This window comes from Hermetia illucens, chromosome 5, assembly GCF_905115235.1.
Source record: "Hermetia illucens chromosome 5, iHerIll2.2.curated.20191125, whole genome shotgun sequence".
NCBI classification, from domain to species: domain Eukaryota; kingdom Metazoa; phylum Arthropoda; class Insecta; order Diptera; family Stratiomyidae; genus Hermetia; species Hermetia illucens.
This window is the reverse complement of record NC_051853.1, coordinates 81,272,551-81,290,160: the sequence shown is the minus strand read 5'-3', so window position 1 is coordinate 81,290,160 and position 17,610 is coordinate 81,272,551. Positions and strand designations below refer to the sequence as shown.

Sequence of the window (17,610 nt, the reverse complement as noted above, 5' to 3'; positions counted from 1 at the left end):
TAATTTTTCAGAGGACCTTCAACTGCTACTCAACGGGGACAGACCGACTTTTCTCGCCGGGGATCTGAATGCGCGTCATCGAGACTGGGGAGCAACCCGAAACAACAAAGCGGGGAGAGAACTGCTCGCTTTCCTAAACGGAAACGAAGCAACTATTCACGCACCAGAGGAACCAACACATTATGGACGCAGCACAACCGGCACCATAATCGATGTGGCTATTACAAAGAATTACAGCAACCACATCACAATCAACGTGTTGGACGACCTCTCGTCGGACCACAAACCGGTGTTATTTTCAATATACAACTTATATATTGAAAATCCACCGAAAATGATAAAAACCACCAACTGGGACACCTACCGCCATATTCTAAGACAATACACCACAACCTCAAAACTAGAAACTTCGGAGCAGGTAGAGATAGAGATTGAAAACCTAACCGCCCAAATAACTTCAGCCAAGCAGGAGAGCTCAACGGAGAGAGAAGTAAACGACCAACAATACTTCCGACTCCCAAGAAATATTAAAGATAGAATAAGGGAGAGAAACCGCATCAGAAAAAGAGGAAGAATGACAGGAGATCCCAACCTGAAAAGAGAAGCGAATCGGCTCACTAATGTTATCAGAGATGACATTGACCGATTCAGAAACGAACAGTGGGAATACTTTATCCAAAATCTTGAGCCGGGAAGCAACAACTTCTGGCGGCTCAGCAAATATTTTAAAAGAGGCTCGAGAAGGCAAATGCCTACAATTCATGGCCCCAATGGCCTTGAATTTTATAAAGAGGGAAAGGCCGAAGCGTTCGCGGACTCACTCGAACTACAGTTCAGGGAGAACACCGCATCGGACGACGAATCTGAAGAAGAGTACGAGTCAGAAACAGAGACAGAAGATGACTCAACACAAAGAGAAGACTGGGAACTGCAAACAGATCAGGTGGACGTCCAAACCATCATTCATGGACTAAGCAGCAAAAAAGCCCCAGGATGGGATATGCTTACAAACGAATGCATCAAGAATGCACCGAATAACATCGCCGAATCAATCACTGCAGTAATAAATGCAGTACTCCGTCTCAGAACATATCCAAAAGCATGGAAAAAATCCATCATCATCCTTCTGCCGAAACCGGGAAAGAACCCAACCTTCCCACAGAACTGGAGACCCATCAGCCTGCTTCCAACAATTGGAAAAATTGCAGAAAGGGTAATACGGAGCAGACTGCAGGATCAACTCAACGAGCTCAACATCATCCCAGAGGAACAATACGGATTCCAACGAGATCATTCATGCGAACTTCAACTGGCCAGAGTAGTCCAGCACATTCGCAGTGGTTTGAATAAGCGGAAATCGACCGGACTATTGATGTTCGATATATCGAAAGCTTTCGATAAAGTCTGGCACGCAGGGCTCGTAGCCAAACTAAAGAAATTTAAAATTTCTGATTCTATGATAAGACTGATCCAATCCTTTATTGCAGATCGAAGTTTTAGGGTGGCACTGGAGGGGCACCAATCAACGGAAAAAAGAATTGAGGCAGGAGTACCCCAAGGATCGCCGCTTTCCCCGCTGTTATACACAGTATACACGGCGGACATTCCAAGAAAATTTAACCGCTTCACAGGGATCTCCTTATTCGCGGACGACACATGCCTCTTCCACACATCGAAACAGGCACGCCTCATCACTAGCAATCTCCAGAAGGCAACCAACACAATGTTGGAATACTTCAAAAAGTGGAAGATAAAAATAAACCCGGAGAAGACCCAGGCAATCTTCATCACAAGAAAGAGAGAACAGAAACCGGGAAAAATCCAAATCGAAAATCAGCCCATCGATTGGAAACCAACCGCGAAATATTTAGGACTGACTTTCGACAGCAGACTAAATTGGAGAAAACACATAAAGTTGAAAAGAGACGCATGCACAGGTACCCTGAAATCCCTTTACCCTTTAATTAGATCTAAGAAACTAAACATTAAGAATCGTCTTTTAATTTATAAACAATTAATTCGCCCATCTCTGCTATACGGGAGCAGTATTTTCTACCAAACTTGTAAGACATATAAAAAGCAACTGCAAATATGTCAGAATATAGCTATAAGAAAAATTTTCAATGTCCCGCATTATATAAGAAACCTAGATATACATAGCGATTTAAGATTAGAAACCATAGATAAGTACATTAAAGATAAAGCCCTGAAACTATTCCAAAAAATTGATTCACACAAAAATAAAACTTTAAATAACTTAAAAACAAAAGAACTGAAAAAAGAAACTTATCCTAGCTTAAGGGCATTAGTATTATAAGAATGCATAGTATTAGTAGTATTATAAAATGATATTGTTAATTTTTTCTAGTTAAGATAAAATTAGTTAAGTAAAAGTTAGTTAAGATAAAATCATTGTTAGTATTGTAAGTAATTTATAACTAGTATAAGATATAAGTTTTATAACGTTGTTGAAAAAAAAAAAAAAAAAAAAAAAGAGGAACGATAACCTAACAAGAGAAAAGATGGACAACAATGTCCACAGCGAAAAGGGGAGCAAAGGTGTCACCAGCTCCAGATTCATCACAGTTCCAAGACTTCACATGCGCCAGGCAAATGGCTTAAGATGCAGGAGGAAAAACCCGCCTGCATTTAACTGGTGGTTCAACAGAACATCCGGCTAATTATAGGAAATGTTCCGCCTTCTTAGTTTTCAAGAAAAGCGCAGGAAATCATCAATCATCTAAAATGGCGTCTCCTACGCCCAGGCCACCCACGGCATCCCTTTAAGGAAAAGCCAACAGATGCCTGCCCAGACACCACCCTCAAATGTACATGAGGTCATTAATAGCAAGGCGCAGGAGCTCTTTAAGTGCAGCCTGCCGGAACTCAGTCGCCAACTGAAAACCTTTTTACCAGCCCTGTCCAGTTCCAAGGGCATCTGTGAATAAAGGCTCCAAATGATTCCTTTTGTGGCGTCAATCTGCAAAGATTGAACCATCATTAGCAGTCTACTGACGGCTCCTGAGCGGAAATTAATTACCTGGCCTTACCCTGATAAGTCCAGCAATTCGATTTTAAGGACTTTTAGCCGTAAGAGGTTTCAGTTTTCTTTCCTCTTTTCCTCTTTTTCCCGTAGGTTATATGTTATATGTTTTTTTAATTAGTCTAGTCTGTCATCCTTTTTTTCATTAGTTTAAGGTGTAGCTTTAACGAGCTTCTTTCCTGTCTGTCTTCCTTTAATCACCTTCTGTGTTTTTCACTCTGTTATTTTAAGTTTTACATCATTAAAAAAGTTGTGTTTCTGTAAAAAAAAAATTGTGCTTCTGTTGCCACTTACGGTCACGCTGCTCCCAAGGCAGAGGTGACGCAGCGTCTGATGTGTTGCCTCTGCCCTGGACGAAACCGTTAGTCCCTATTTTTAAGAAAAGTGCGTGTAACACACAGAGAGATAATAAACCGATTTTAATAAAGTTTTGTTTCACACAAAACCTTCAAAACAGACAAACAGGCAGACAGGCGGAGAAACACATATTGAATCGATTTTAATAACGATGAGTTTGATTTTTTGCCGAACGACCATCAAAATTCAATGGAGATCGTCTCAAAGGGGACGGTCGCCAAATTAGTGATGTAAAAGTGCTTAACCATCTTCATTCGATGAGATTTTCCAGCTCCGCCATGTTATTAACATATCATGCTGGTCCCAAGCCCAGATAAAATGGGAGGGTTTGAGACAACGTATAGTGCGAATTCTATCCTCAGCAAAACAAAAATAATATGCTGTGATCAAGAAAAGAGACAAATGAAGTATACTCGGATCGAGCAACAAGCTTGGCTAGGGTGCCAACCTCAGTCGACGCGGCAGGACGGACCCTGGTCCTGTCCAAAAATGTTCAAGAGTTCTTTAAGCATGGACGACGTCAGGACGTAAGTAAGTTAGTCCGACCCTAACTGGAAAGACCGAGGAACTCACAAGAGCCGGAAAATGCGCATTGATATCTGCGCTCTGCAAGAAACCCGATGGTCTGGTGCCAAAAACTGCGACATAGAACTCGAACGCGGTAAAATTGGCTATAACTTCTCTATTTTGATAGCCCACACACTCAATACCATGTTGGGATTGCCATCTTAATCTTAGAGGGTTTCTGTGGTGCCATTAAAGAAGTTGAACGATTGTCCGATCGACTGATGAAGTCCCCATTATATCAGCTGATCGCACTAATCACTTCTTCACCACGTAAGCACCACAGACAGCTCGACCTGATGCCGAGAAAGATGATTTTTGAACGCATTCTTGACAACCATATTCGCGAAATTAAGAACTGTGAAACTACTGACGCGATTTACGCTGCGCGGTTACTTATGGAGAAACACCGTAAGAAGCATCGCCCTCTTTACATTGCATTTCTGGATCTAGAGAATTCGTTTGACGGTATGAAGAACAGAGGAACTCGTTCGCTAGGTTCAATTGTTCTACCATGATCCGAAAAGTAAACTTCGAAGTGTGAAGGGTGCATCAAAACCGTTTGGTGTCTCTATTCGTATTTGTCAAGGCAGCGTCATCTCACTACCCCTCCTTGTTCTTGTTATGGACACCATCACACGCCACATCCAATGTCCAGTACCCTATACACTGCTTCATGAAGATGATACCTTCCTAGCATCTAATAGCAAAACTGATCTCGAGCAACTTGTCCAAAAAATAGAATAATCGCCTCATGCAACACGGTCTCAGATTGGATCTAAGTAAAACTGAATTTTACCACCGATCGCCATGAAACAGACAGCACTGACCGCGGCAGTGACCTGCTCAGAACTAAGCGATTTACATATCTCGTGTCAATACGATTATGAAATTGCTTCGCGCATTAACGCAACCTGGATTGAGTAGGGTTCCACAACTGGTGTTCTTTGTTATCGACGTATAAACGAAGGTCTCACATCTAAAATTTACCGCAATGGCGTCCTTTCTATCGCTCTCTATGGTTCTTGCGGTAATGTAGACGAAGAGATTGCGGTAATGTAGACGAAGAGATTGCGGTGGACTAGTGGCGTAACACGTTTTGTTCACATCCGAAGTAAGGATATCCGCGGTTATAACTTGTATTGTAGCATTCCAGTCCCATACAATTTCTAATAGGGAAGGAAATTTGTGGAGTAGATATTTAGAAAGCGGAATTTGCAGTGTATCATTGCAACCGTTGGTCACCACGTTGTGCGATATCCCTATCTTACGCCGAATGAGACGATGCCGGACTTTTGTCGGAGGCTTGATGCTTTGGAGGACGCTATCTTAAGCATGTATGGGCGGATCCTGGTCGGAGGTGACTTCAATGCTAGGACACTTGAATGGGGCATGCCTCACACAGATTCCAGAGGGAGACGAATTCTGGAAATGGCGGCGAGAACAGGACTGGTAGTTCTAAACACCGGATCCAGCACACTCTCGGTGTGCGCCACCCCAGCGATCTTTCTGTGCATGGAACGTCGTGAAAGTGAACACCGGAAAGTTTGTGGAAACAGGTGGGGCCACGCTGGAGGGTGCTCCTGGGAGCGGTGGCACCGCAACTGACACTGTCGTAATTTCAGTTATGAACCTGATAACGACAGTCTGCGGAGCCTCCATGCCCAGGAAGACATCGAGGCGCCGGAAACCTTCCATGTATTGGTCGACAGTGGAAATCGCAGAACTCCAGAAGGAGTGTCACAGATGGACCGCATTGTAAGGGCACTCTTCCCTGCGCACCCCGTATGAGATGATGACGTCGGCGCGGAGAGCGCAGGGGACTGTCCACTTTTTTCTATAAAAGAGTTGGAACAGGCAGTCCTCTCTATGAAAAACAAGAAGGCGCCAGGACCCCATGGTATTCCAGCAGAGGTATACAAACTGGTATACCGCCACTATGTATGCTTCACACTGCTAGGAAAGTGCTCGAAAAGCTCATTAGAAATAGGCTCGCTGTAGCGATACGCGCTGCCGGAGATTCATCTCCCTGGAAGTTTGGTTTTAGAGCAGGGAGATCCACAATTGATGCTTTCATGCAAGTCGTGGACGCCGTTCGACGAGCAGAGGCACATAACCGCCGAACTCGACGGGTGGAGCTCCTCGTAACACTTGACGTCAGAAACGCCTTTAATTCTGTAAGATGAAAAGACATTCTAGGCACACTAGACAATACTTTCAACGTACCGAACTATCTCTTACGGATATTGAGGGACTATCTGAGGAACCGCCCTCTGCTCGATGAAACTCTAGAGGGTCAAAGGTGGATGGAGGTCACGTCGAGGGTAGCACAGGGATCCATCCTAGGGGCGGAACTCTGGAACGCTACCTATGACAGTCTACTTAAACTCGACATGCCAGAAGAGTTGCGCCTGGTCGGCTATGCAGATGATGTCGCAGCGCTTGTTGCTGGACGCACTGTCGAATAGGCGAAGCAGACTAGGCATATTGATGCGACGGGTAAGCGAATGGATGACTACTCATAGTTTCAACCTTGCACTGGAAAAAACCGCAGTAGTCATCCTGACTAAAAAGAAAATTCCGACCCTCCGTCCCATATCGTTCGGCGAGTCGATCATCGAGTTAAAATCAACGGTTGACTCTTGACTCAAAGATGAGCTTTTCTGAGCAAATCAAAGCAGCAGCGAGCAAGGCTGGAGCTGGAGTTTCGGCGTTAAGTAGGCTAGTGGCAAACATTGGGGGTCCTACGGGCGGGCAACGCACTCTAGACGAGTGGCAGCTGTCGTGGCAAAATGAAACTAGAGGCAGATGGACTGCGCGGCTCATCGGCAACTTAGGTGCGTGGCTGAATCGGAAGCATGGTGAGACTGACTATTTCCTTACTCAATTTTTAAGTGCGTGGATGGACATTTTCAGTCTTACCTGCACAAGATTGGAAAGGGGTGTTCTCCGGATTATGTGTTTTGGAATGGAGTTGTGGACGATGCCCACCACACTTTTTTTTCTTCTGGAAGGTGGGATGGGGTTCATCAGCAGCTCTATTTAAACACAAGGGATCTCTCTCCAGACAACATTGTCGAAGAGATGCTGAGGACTGCTGATGTGCTGCCCATTACGTTCGGGCCCTTCTCGTTGCTAAAAATATAGAACTCGACCGGTGGAGGAGCCGGATGGCTCCTTGAACTGACAGTTCCCTTCCTCCTCTCTCCTCCCGTTGGTGAAAGGAATTCCCTGATTTGAAGGCTCCGCAAGGCGGGAGAGTTCGGGGACTTGCCCGAAGTAATGTGACAAACGGTTCCAGGCTAACTGTCTGACGATGGGGAGATTTTTAGTTGGTAGTCCGACGACGTACCGAATCAGGAGTCCAACACTGTGTGCGTAAATGCATTCACCTACCCTACCCCAAAAAAAAACCCTCTAGCAAAACTATTCTAGCCAAGGATTGATCAACAGGATACAAAACGAAATACAAAAAAGCAAAGCTTGTATTCTGCACTAAAATCATTAATTTCGAAAAATACAGACTTTCAATAAATTGAGAATAACTTTTCACATCAATCTCCCTGATATTGTCTTTTCGTCCCTCTTTCATTATCTATACCTGATATAACCTCTAGAGCAGCGCGGGAGAGACGACCAAATCGCCATCTAAGGGTGATATCAAAGTGGAACTAGCATTAGTGATGATTGATGACTTTCACTTGCACTATTCGCTATCAAATCGTGCAAAGAGCTAGAGCAGAAACATTTTTCATTCGCTTTTTTGGTCCCTCAGAAGACCATTCACAGGTGGCGACAGTTTCTATCCATTCTAAACGAAAACTTTAATGGTTACCGAAATACTCGCCCAAGAAACTTTTGAAATGGAAAATTAATAAAGTTGCATGCCCAAAAAACGAGAAAGAGGAAAATAAATTTTTAATCACAATTTTCAATGTTTACATTCCACGTTTTTCCAAAAGAATTTGAAATGAAAACAAATAAAAAATTAAGTTGTAGCGCAGTTGAGTGTTGAGGTACGAAGCTAGCACTCACTAAACAAATTCGCAAATTATTCAGGAGGCTCGACGTGGAAAGAAAGTGAAAGAAAGTGTTGAATTGAATTCTGCATATGTTTTTATTTGAGTTTGTGTATTCAAGACGAGTTTCTTTGAATTTTTATTTGCATGGCTATGGTTGTCCCTTGCCAGGATTTCGATCGATATTTGTACGTATAATACACGTACGTACCCTGTGCTGCGGCGGTGCTAGCTAAAAATTCCGCAAAAAGGGAAGCATCAAACAAAACCGCTATAATTTGGTTATCCTTCACGTCAAAAATAAGTAATTAAAAATGTGGGATGTAGGAAGGAAGTTTTTCTAGGAAACCCACAAATATTGTATTATTCGAAGAAGATAAATAAAATTCCTACACTCTATCCACCTCGATCAAGTCGTCTGACCTTTGACATTTGTGTAATAATTTATAAAATTTTGGTGAAATTGAGAAAGCATTTAAAAACAAGTTAATGGGAGCAAAGAAATTAATCTGAAATTCTAATCGAAATGGAATTGTAAACGCCAGTATTTCCTTGCATGAAATGATGGCCTTGGAATCCACCCAAGTCTAATTCAGCTTGATATTTACTTCATATTTTCCTAAATGCGGAATTCTAGGAATGCATTTACTTTTAATCGAGGTAAAACGAATATTGCTCAACATATGCTGAGAGTCATCTTTGCAAATGTTAAAATGTTTTTTGATACAAAGTTTAGTTTTAAACCCCACCCCAAAATGGAGTGGAAAGGATATGTACAAAGAAACTACAATCCCATGTTCTTCAAAAAAATTGCAGCGGTCACCGTGCCTTAGAAACTTACCGCAATACAAAAGGGGCATTTCTTCTTAGTAAAATTTAATTGTCAACTCCACCCTGAGAAGACGACGGTGAAAATGATATGCCCTAATAAAAAAGGCGTTCTACTCTACTCGTTCTCCCGTTATAAACTTAGTCATAAAACCTCTGGCGGCATGTCCCCTATAGGTCATTGTGGCGCCCAAACCGTCATAAATCCATTACGTATTGACTTAGTGCAGGTAATGAGCCTTCGCCATTTGAAGTCAGCGACTGTGAAGTAGTGTGAGTAGATTCCACCTTTCACAGTTGAAAGCGGGACGCCAACCTCGCCCACCAAAAAACACTCAAGAATGGAGCCCCGCTTTGCCAGTCCATCGGCTCGCTCGTTCCTTTCTATACGAGCGGCAACTCAGAGGGATGTGATTTTGAGCATGCCACCCAGACGTTCAGCGTGTCCCTGCACTGTCTCACCAGCCTGGAGACATACATTACGCTTGAAGGCCCGAATCATATCTCAGTTATCGAGGAGCCTCCAGTTTCGCTAGTTACTTCGCTTGTAATCCACTGTCGGATCCTGGAAGAACCCAAGATTCGGCTAGACATCCGAGAATACTCCGATAGTGATTCCGCAGGTCATCTTTGATTCATCGGAACGCTATGTCATAACTTCTCAACATATCATCGGTCTTCCCCTCTGCCCTCGTTGAAAAGCCCACGGCAAATATCAACTTAAAGCACGGCTTGTGTGCGACGAAGCCCGTGGTATTTCGTCTAGAGGGTTATTATGGCCGTAGAACTTCGCTGCTCAACACCTGCACTCAAGGAGCCTGACATAACTGGATGATACAGCGTATTTAATATAAGGATCCAGGATTATTGAATACATTTAGAGCATCCGTCGGGCAGGATTGCAGAGCCTCGGTAGCACTTACACATGTGATTCTTTGAACCCATTAATTCTAGCTCATTCCAGTCAAGAAACAGTGGACTCTGCAATCAGTGGTGACAATATCATCAACAAACTGCTAAAATTCCAGAATCCATAAGGACAACTTTTTTTCTTCCTATAAGCTTGCAGTGAAAAAAAAATATTAACGTTTTGTTTCATACCACCCAACTGACTCACAAATCGCGCCTCAAAAAGTGACGTCGTGGGGCAAAATTACATAGGTAAGTGACTCCGGTTGCCTGTAACAGACAGACAATTCCAGTTCCAAATATCTGACAGAAAAATGCCTGTAACTCTGTCAGACAAATGTCTGCCTAAACCCCAAAAAGAGCCTATTTTCACCTTTGTCCTCTCATCTTATACGTTTCTTACATTGGCAAATCAACTTTTACTATATCGAGGCGGCCTGCCTGATAGCATAATAATAATAATAATCGTTGGCCCAACAATCCATATTGGATCAGAGCCTTGAAGTGTGTTAGGTACACTACAGTACACTGTAAGAGGGAATGTGGTCAGCATTGCGAGATTATGAGTCGACTGGTATCCGACGTCAAATCACGATACAAATACCACTGCCATCAGTGAGTCTTGAACGGCGCAGTCAGTGTAAAACTATACACAGCCATAACAGAATTCAGTATGCCAACGAAACTGATAAGGCTGACTAGGCTGACCCTGACTAACGTCAAGAGAATCACTCTCGAGGGCATTCAACATCAACAACGGTCGAAGACAAGGGGATGCCCTGTCATGCGTTCTCTTTAACCTAGCCCTGGAGAAATTGATCCGTGATACAGATGCTAAAGCAAGAGACGCCATACTCTTCAAATCCACCCAACTACTAGCCTATGCTGATGATATTGACATTATGGGAAGAACAATCCGAGACAACCTTCATCCAGATCGAGCAGGCGACGCAAGATCTTGGGTTGCAAATTAACAACGACAAGACGAAGTACATGCTAGTAACGTCAGCACCAAAAATCCCACAGCATCAAATCACACTGGTCAAATGAGAACTGACTGAGACTACAACTTTGAGACCGTTGATCTCTCGAAAATCACAACCAATAACAGCTAAGACGGTAAAATCCGCGTACGGGTGTTGGCAGCCAAGGGAGCCTATTTCAGCTTACAAAAACTTATAACGAAGACATCTATGGACGATACCACGACTGTCTCATCCACCCCGGGAAGTCTATAAGGGCAATATCTATATTATAACAAGGCGGTAAACCAGAAGCTTGACGCTTCAGATATGAAAGGTTTTATGTATTCCTTATATAAATTGCAATCCGTACCAAGCACCTAATGTACTATGTCATAATATTCACTTTCACGTGGTATTGACATCCAAAGTCTTAGAATTGACAAGTTTCACTCATTATACCATTATAAATAACAGTGCGATTTCCATAAAACTTGGTAGGACGATGCTTTACATTATAACCTATATTGCTGCATGATAAACTTTAGGGGAGTTTTGCACCCAATTACTAAAAATTATAGCAATATACTATTATTAACTTTATTTGAAAAGACATCGTGGTGGAGGATATTTCGGAGCCTAGGCACCGAATAATCGCAGTTTCGGGAGTTTTTCCAGTTTTTTTCGGGGGTGTAGGCTCTGAGTATGGGCCCTTGAAAGAATTTACCACAGCCCCCATCCTTCACACCAGAACTAAGGCGAGGTTTGAAAACTAATAATCGAGACCTTCCATTTGATACCCAACATGACTATCTTCGGAGAAAAAAAATTTACACCAGCCTTTTGTATGTATGGAGACCACCCTGCCACATAGAACGATGCCACTCACTGTGGCATGTGCATTCACTGTTACATGTGCGTTCACATTTTCCACCTTCCACACCAAATTTGGTGTGTTTCTGAGAAAAATGCGTGTGACAGACAGACCGACAGACATTACCTTTCGGAACGAATCCTTTGGTACGATACCGATGAGGGATCAAAGCAGTACACCTTCTCAACAGGGGCTACCACAGGGCTCAGTGTTGGGTCATCATCTGTGGAGTGTGATGTATAATGTGGTCCTTGTCCTTTCCATGCCAATGATGATCATCTAGCAGTGGTTGTTGTCGCGAAACAACCTGAAGACGTTGAAGTTTGCCACACGGAAACGGAAAAATTGACGCCATAAAAGCGTCACTGAAGATGGTTCCGCTTGATCTTGCGGAACAGAAGACGGAAGCGGTCTTGATTGCTAACCGTAGGAGAAGGAATATGGTTAATATTCGTGTTGGTGGCCGCATGATCACTTTGAAGCCAGTTATCAAACACCTGGGGTTGATCACTTTCAAGGGACACCAGGACTACGCCTGTGACAAACCGGCAAATACCTATGTATCGTTAGTGCGGATGATGCCTAACATTGGAACCCCAAGATACAGCCACAAATTACTTGTGACCGGAGTGGTTCGCTCTACAGCATTTTACGTGGCATCAGTTTGGGAGGAAGCATTAACGAGTGAGAGTAATCGAAGAAGGGTAAACTTGGGTTAGCCCTTAGCGGCGCTAAGGATGAGGAGCGCCTTCAAAAAAATCTCAGGCGAGGCATCGTGTGTTATTGCGGACATTCTGGCAAGGGATTCACGATGTCTGTACGAGAAAAGGAGAATGAATCCATCTGAAGAATACCGAAAGTCGGCAAGGCGAAAGTCGCTGGAAAAGCGGCAGCAACGGTGGGATAATTCGCAGAAGGGTCGCTAGATCCACACTTTGATAATATCTGATGCAATTCCTGTCAGGCATGGTGATTACAGGAAGTATCTGCACCAATTCAGGTTGGATGATTCTCCCTTTTGTCCTGAATGTGGTTGCACATCTGATGATGTGTGTTATGTTATGTTCCACTGACCACGATTATACTCAGAGGGGAGAAGCCTAAAAGATTCTCTGAATGTCAGCATAAGCCTGCAGAACATCATCGGAACCTGAAGTCTGAAGTCGGAGGGAACTGGTGTACGGTGAACTCTGCAATGAAAAGGATACAAGCGGAACCTATGAAATGGGAGCGCGCAAGGAGGACGCAAAGATCGGCAGATTTGATCGCTTTAAGCGCAGTCCTCCTCGCGAAGTAGTGCTTTGCGGTGGTTCCGCGAATGTCAATTATTATCATTAATTATGACGTCAGCATCTTATTTTGCATGGCACTAAAAGCCGGTGGCATGCGTATGCACGATATTGTTCTGTATGCTGGTGCAAAATTAAGTACTCCTAGGATGAGCTTAAAGGGGGTTTTCAGTCTAGATGGCTAGATTTCATATAAGCATATATAGGGAGTCCCCTTTAAAATCCATCTAAATTTATGTCACCGTATGCGTGGGATTTCATAGGGCCCATATGTCCACCAAATTTTCGTTTGAATCACTTTAGCCGTTTTGGCGAAAAGTGCATATAACAGACTAACTGACACACTTTAATAAGTTTTTGTATTACACAAAACCTTAAAAAGAAGACGAGGCAAACTCTGCTTCAACATCCCAGAGAGGCCAGGGATATCAAAGATAACCTCGATGCAAAATCGAGATATCTGGACTTCCTTACTAAGCCAGACCTAGACCAGACCTCGCTTTTTGAGTCGATATGACGATGAGTATTTCCTCAAACATCCACGAGTGACAGTTAGATTTTTATTTAAAAGAAAGATATACTTCCTAAGATTCCTAGCACCACATTCTCATCTTGATCGATTGAACCATATTCATCATCATCAAAGACGCAGCAACCGATATTCGGTTTAAGCCTGCCTTAGTAAGAAACTCTCTACACCCCGGTTTTGCGCCGAGGTCCACAAATTCGATATCCATAAAAGCTATCTGGTGTACTGACTGTGCCAGGGTCTGCCTCATCTTCTTTTTCTACAACAGATATTTCCCTTATAGATTTTCCGGGCTGGATCATGCTCATCCATACGGATTAAGTGACCCGCCTACCCCAATCTGTTGAGCCGGATTTTATCCAGAACCAGACAATTGTGTTAACGCTCATAGATTTCGTCGTTATGTAGGCTACGGAATCGTTCATTGTGCACCATTTTCCTCGTTCAAAAGTCTGATCTACATGGAGTCACCAGGCTTTAGAATCACCTTCCAGCGTATGAAGCCATGCTGTTTCGGCCATTTGTTTCTCATCGACTTTGATGTTCAAACCAATCTTGCAAGTGAATTCTCGAAAGCGCGACCTACCACATCTTCGTTAAAAATAGAAGGATTTCCAGCATTATGACTTATTTGTATTACCATTTACATTTTTTTAAAAAACAAGAGGTTGACTGATAGTTTCGTCCCTGGACCACAACAGAGGAAGTAAGTTGCTTCCCAAGTGGTCCGGTACGTCATCAAGTTAATGCGAACTTAGGACTCCTTGCATCCTCAACAAAAATTCACTTCACTTGAGTTTAGTTTAGGTCTGAACATACGATGGATTTCACTTCAATGTAATTCGTACTCATACCGTGTTTACGATTATATATAAATGGAGCCATTACCACCTGTCGCCACTCTCGATCACGCTGCTGCCAGGGCAGAGGTGAGGTAACGTCTGAGAAATTGCCTCTGCTCTGGACAAAGCCGTCAGTCAACCTTTCGATTTTTAAAAAAAAATTAGGTGTTTAACTCAAAACGAGGGGTCTATAATATAGTAATATATACATTGGGATCCCAATATTTCATATCCCGGTCATATATATTTCTGGTTATTTATTTCAAATATGCCGGGCCCCAGAGAAAACCCCTACAAATGGTATAAAAACAATGTATTCGGACCCCAAAGCCATATTATTTCTATGTTCGAAGTCACTCAAAGGGTCTTATAGTTCGAATTTCTAATCTGAGAACCTCGTTAATTCGTACTGCCTTCAATAGGAAGAGAGAGAACAGTGGGAGATGCGAGATAAATGTTTTGTAGAATCTCCCGTAATTACTGCAGAGAAGAAGAGGAATTTTAGGAATCTTATAGTCTCGGTTTCGTTACCATGTCACAATGCCACCGAATAAAATAACTTCTCTCTAAACAGAAGTATCCTAGCAATTGCAGCCGTCGTACCAAACCGTCAGTCCCTTGCCCATACGAATAATAGGGATTCTACCTTGCTGTCGCAAGGGAAAATCACGTCTCGAATTCCCTAAGTGTCAGAAAAATTTGTATCATGCCTGGATTCAGATACCAGAAAAATCAGCTGTGAATAAGTACTCAAGCCAAATTAAGGTAATAATCACGGGTGCCCGGAATGGTGACCACATTAGCTCCTAGTACGATCTTGAATGAAGTGCTCTGACAGGCTTCAAGGTCAAGATCCTAATTGGATGCCATTATTATTTTTATTTGAGCACGTATCAGAATGGGATGTTTTTTGCCATTTGTTATATGAGCGTTATCGTTATTTTTTCCAGATTTTTTGATTCGATAGTTTCTATGAAGGAGGCCTGTTACGATGTCTGCTACATAGATTTTTTATCCTAACTCCCTTATCCTCCGGTTGATATTGAAAGTTAATTTTAAAAAGTACTAATTGGCCCTTTGTATTTAATACCCCACATGCCCATATTCTGTATTGTATACGTCACTTTCATTCATTTCAGTTGAGCCGTTTTCGAGGGAATCAGTTATGACAAACAGACATTAGATATTTTGATTTACCGAAAATCTTAAGCACATGAAGCTAGCTAGCTGAGAGTAGTTCCAAAAAAATTCGTAAATCTGACCAATGTAGGTATTTTGCAGATATATTGGGTTGGGGAAAAGAAATGTCGTATTTTGTCAATAGATGGCGACAATTAAACATATCTTGTGTTGTACTTATCGCATCGGATCATACTATACGGCGATTTGAAGACGACAATTTGTGCTACAAGTGTCTTTTTGACAGTGTTATGATCATACGTTTCAGTCTCAAGTTATACCACGTCAAATATAGAGTCCACCAAACAAGAAATGCCTTCTAAATGGCAACAAGTTTACGAACAAAATGGGGCATATTTGACTTAAATCGGATAATTCTGAGTATGTTAAATAAAGCGTCAAATTTGGATCAAAAATACGACATTTATTTTTCCCCAACTCAATATATTCATCACGAATTATTGTCCAATCTAGCTTTGGCGCCTCAAAAACCCAATGGATTTTTCTCCATAGTAAATACCTTTTTAAAATGTTGTCGACAAACTCTTGAACTTCATATTGAGTGAAATGTGCCCTTCACATAAAACTAAAGGGAGAATAATCTCCCTAAGAATTTTCATTTTGCTTTTAGGACCAACTTTCATCGTAGCGAAAAATCCCAAATAATGTCCCTACAAATAGTTGTTTAAAGTCCATAATATTGGCAATTTTACAGCCAGCTCCCATATAAAACTGCAAAAACAGATTTTCATATTAAATATTTAAGGACTAATTAATTTTCATCGACCCTTTTATGTTAATTAGCGACCACATTGTTATCAGCAATTGCAATTGAATCATCTTAAATCCCCCAAACTTTCTTTTTTGGGCATAATTTGGTTACAATAAAAAACAAATTCATTAAATTATCTGAGAGATTTGTACGACTGTTGTTAATAAAGTGGTATTCGCATCTTAATGTACATACGTAAATTGAGATTGCCCCTATCACGAAATAATTAGCTCCTCTTTGATTTCCAGAAATAAATTTTCTGTTGAATGACATTAATAGAAAATAATGAAGACAGTAAAATTTTTGAAGAAATTGAAGGTCCATAATCTCATCAGCGTATTCGTCTCAACAATTCTCTGACAAAGAATATGGGCGCAGCTATGTATGTGCATATCTAGGATACCTACAAAAACCAACACCAGAACGTATCCATTAAAACCATAATCTGTGAAAAGCACGCCCCATAATATGTAACAAGTAACCCTAATCTACATTAGATACATATTTCAGATACTTGACATCAACATCTCATTCCGCCACCATAAATCACTCGAGAGTGCGCTTGACCTCTACAAGTGATATTACACGCTCGCACTCGAGTACTTACACTCTACGTAGTGAATAAATTGGAAAGAAGATGAAAGCGGATTCAAGTGGAACTCACATGTTTTCGATTTAAATCCTTGGCATGCAGTTATCAGGCTCGATGAACTATCGACATCAGCCACGCTAACGATCGTCCTAATTCAGCGTTAATCCCAGCGGAGTCGTATTGGGGTCCCCTCGAAAGTATTTACGCCACTGTAAAGACTCACTTTCAACAATCCACTTGTTAGGGAATTTCCTTGGATACCGTAACACAACTCTTCAAATTCCTCCGCGGTTCCAACAATGGATACTATCACTGCACTTGTAGCACGAGACCTATCTCAATTCAGCTGGCGACCGGGGAAAATTCTAATGTTGACTGGCACAAACCACATTGGAAGCATGAAATTAACATTAATGAACCTTTTTGCACAATAAAGCTCTGTCACTCACTGCACCCTCTGGCCCACTGCTGTGGGAAAATCATGCAAACGTGAATGCTCAGATCACACAGTGAAAAACCCGAATTGCATGCAACACGAGAAATCCAGAAAACACACCCGAAATGAAGGCCGCGAAACGCGCTACATCACTACCGGCGTTCGCAACGCATCTATTCGAACTGCTGCAATCGCTGTGCCACTTGAGATTCCCAAGTCCCGATTAATCGCATCCCGAAAATTTCCCCCATCTAGATATGATTTGGCTCCAGATCCAGATAGTATGCCCGTTCCGATTGCCGGCGTTTCAAATTAGGCGTGGGGAAAATGGGAAATTCGGAAAAGTTGAAATGATAGCGTATCGGGGTTGCTGTTCAGATTGGGAGAAACTTTATTTCAAAAGGATATCATCCTT

At 42.3% G+C, this 17,610-nt stretch overlaps 1 long non-coding RNA gene across 1 annotated transcript in view; it reads right to left on the bottom strand.

The window, feature by feature from the left end:
• The window catches only part of LOC119658245, a 127,594-nt gene extending 110,246 nt beyond the window's left edge, over nt 1–17,348 (bottom strand). Inside the window, exon 1 of the long non-coding RNA XR_005250204.1 lies at nt 16,832–17,348. This is a non-coding gene — a long non-coding RNA (uncharacterized LOC119658245). The remainder of the gene's footprint in view (nt 1–16,831) is intronic.
• Nucleotides 17,349–17,610: the final 262 nt, after the last annotated feature.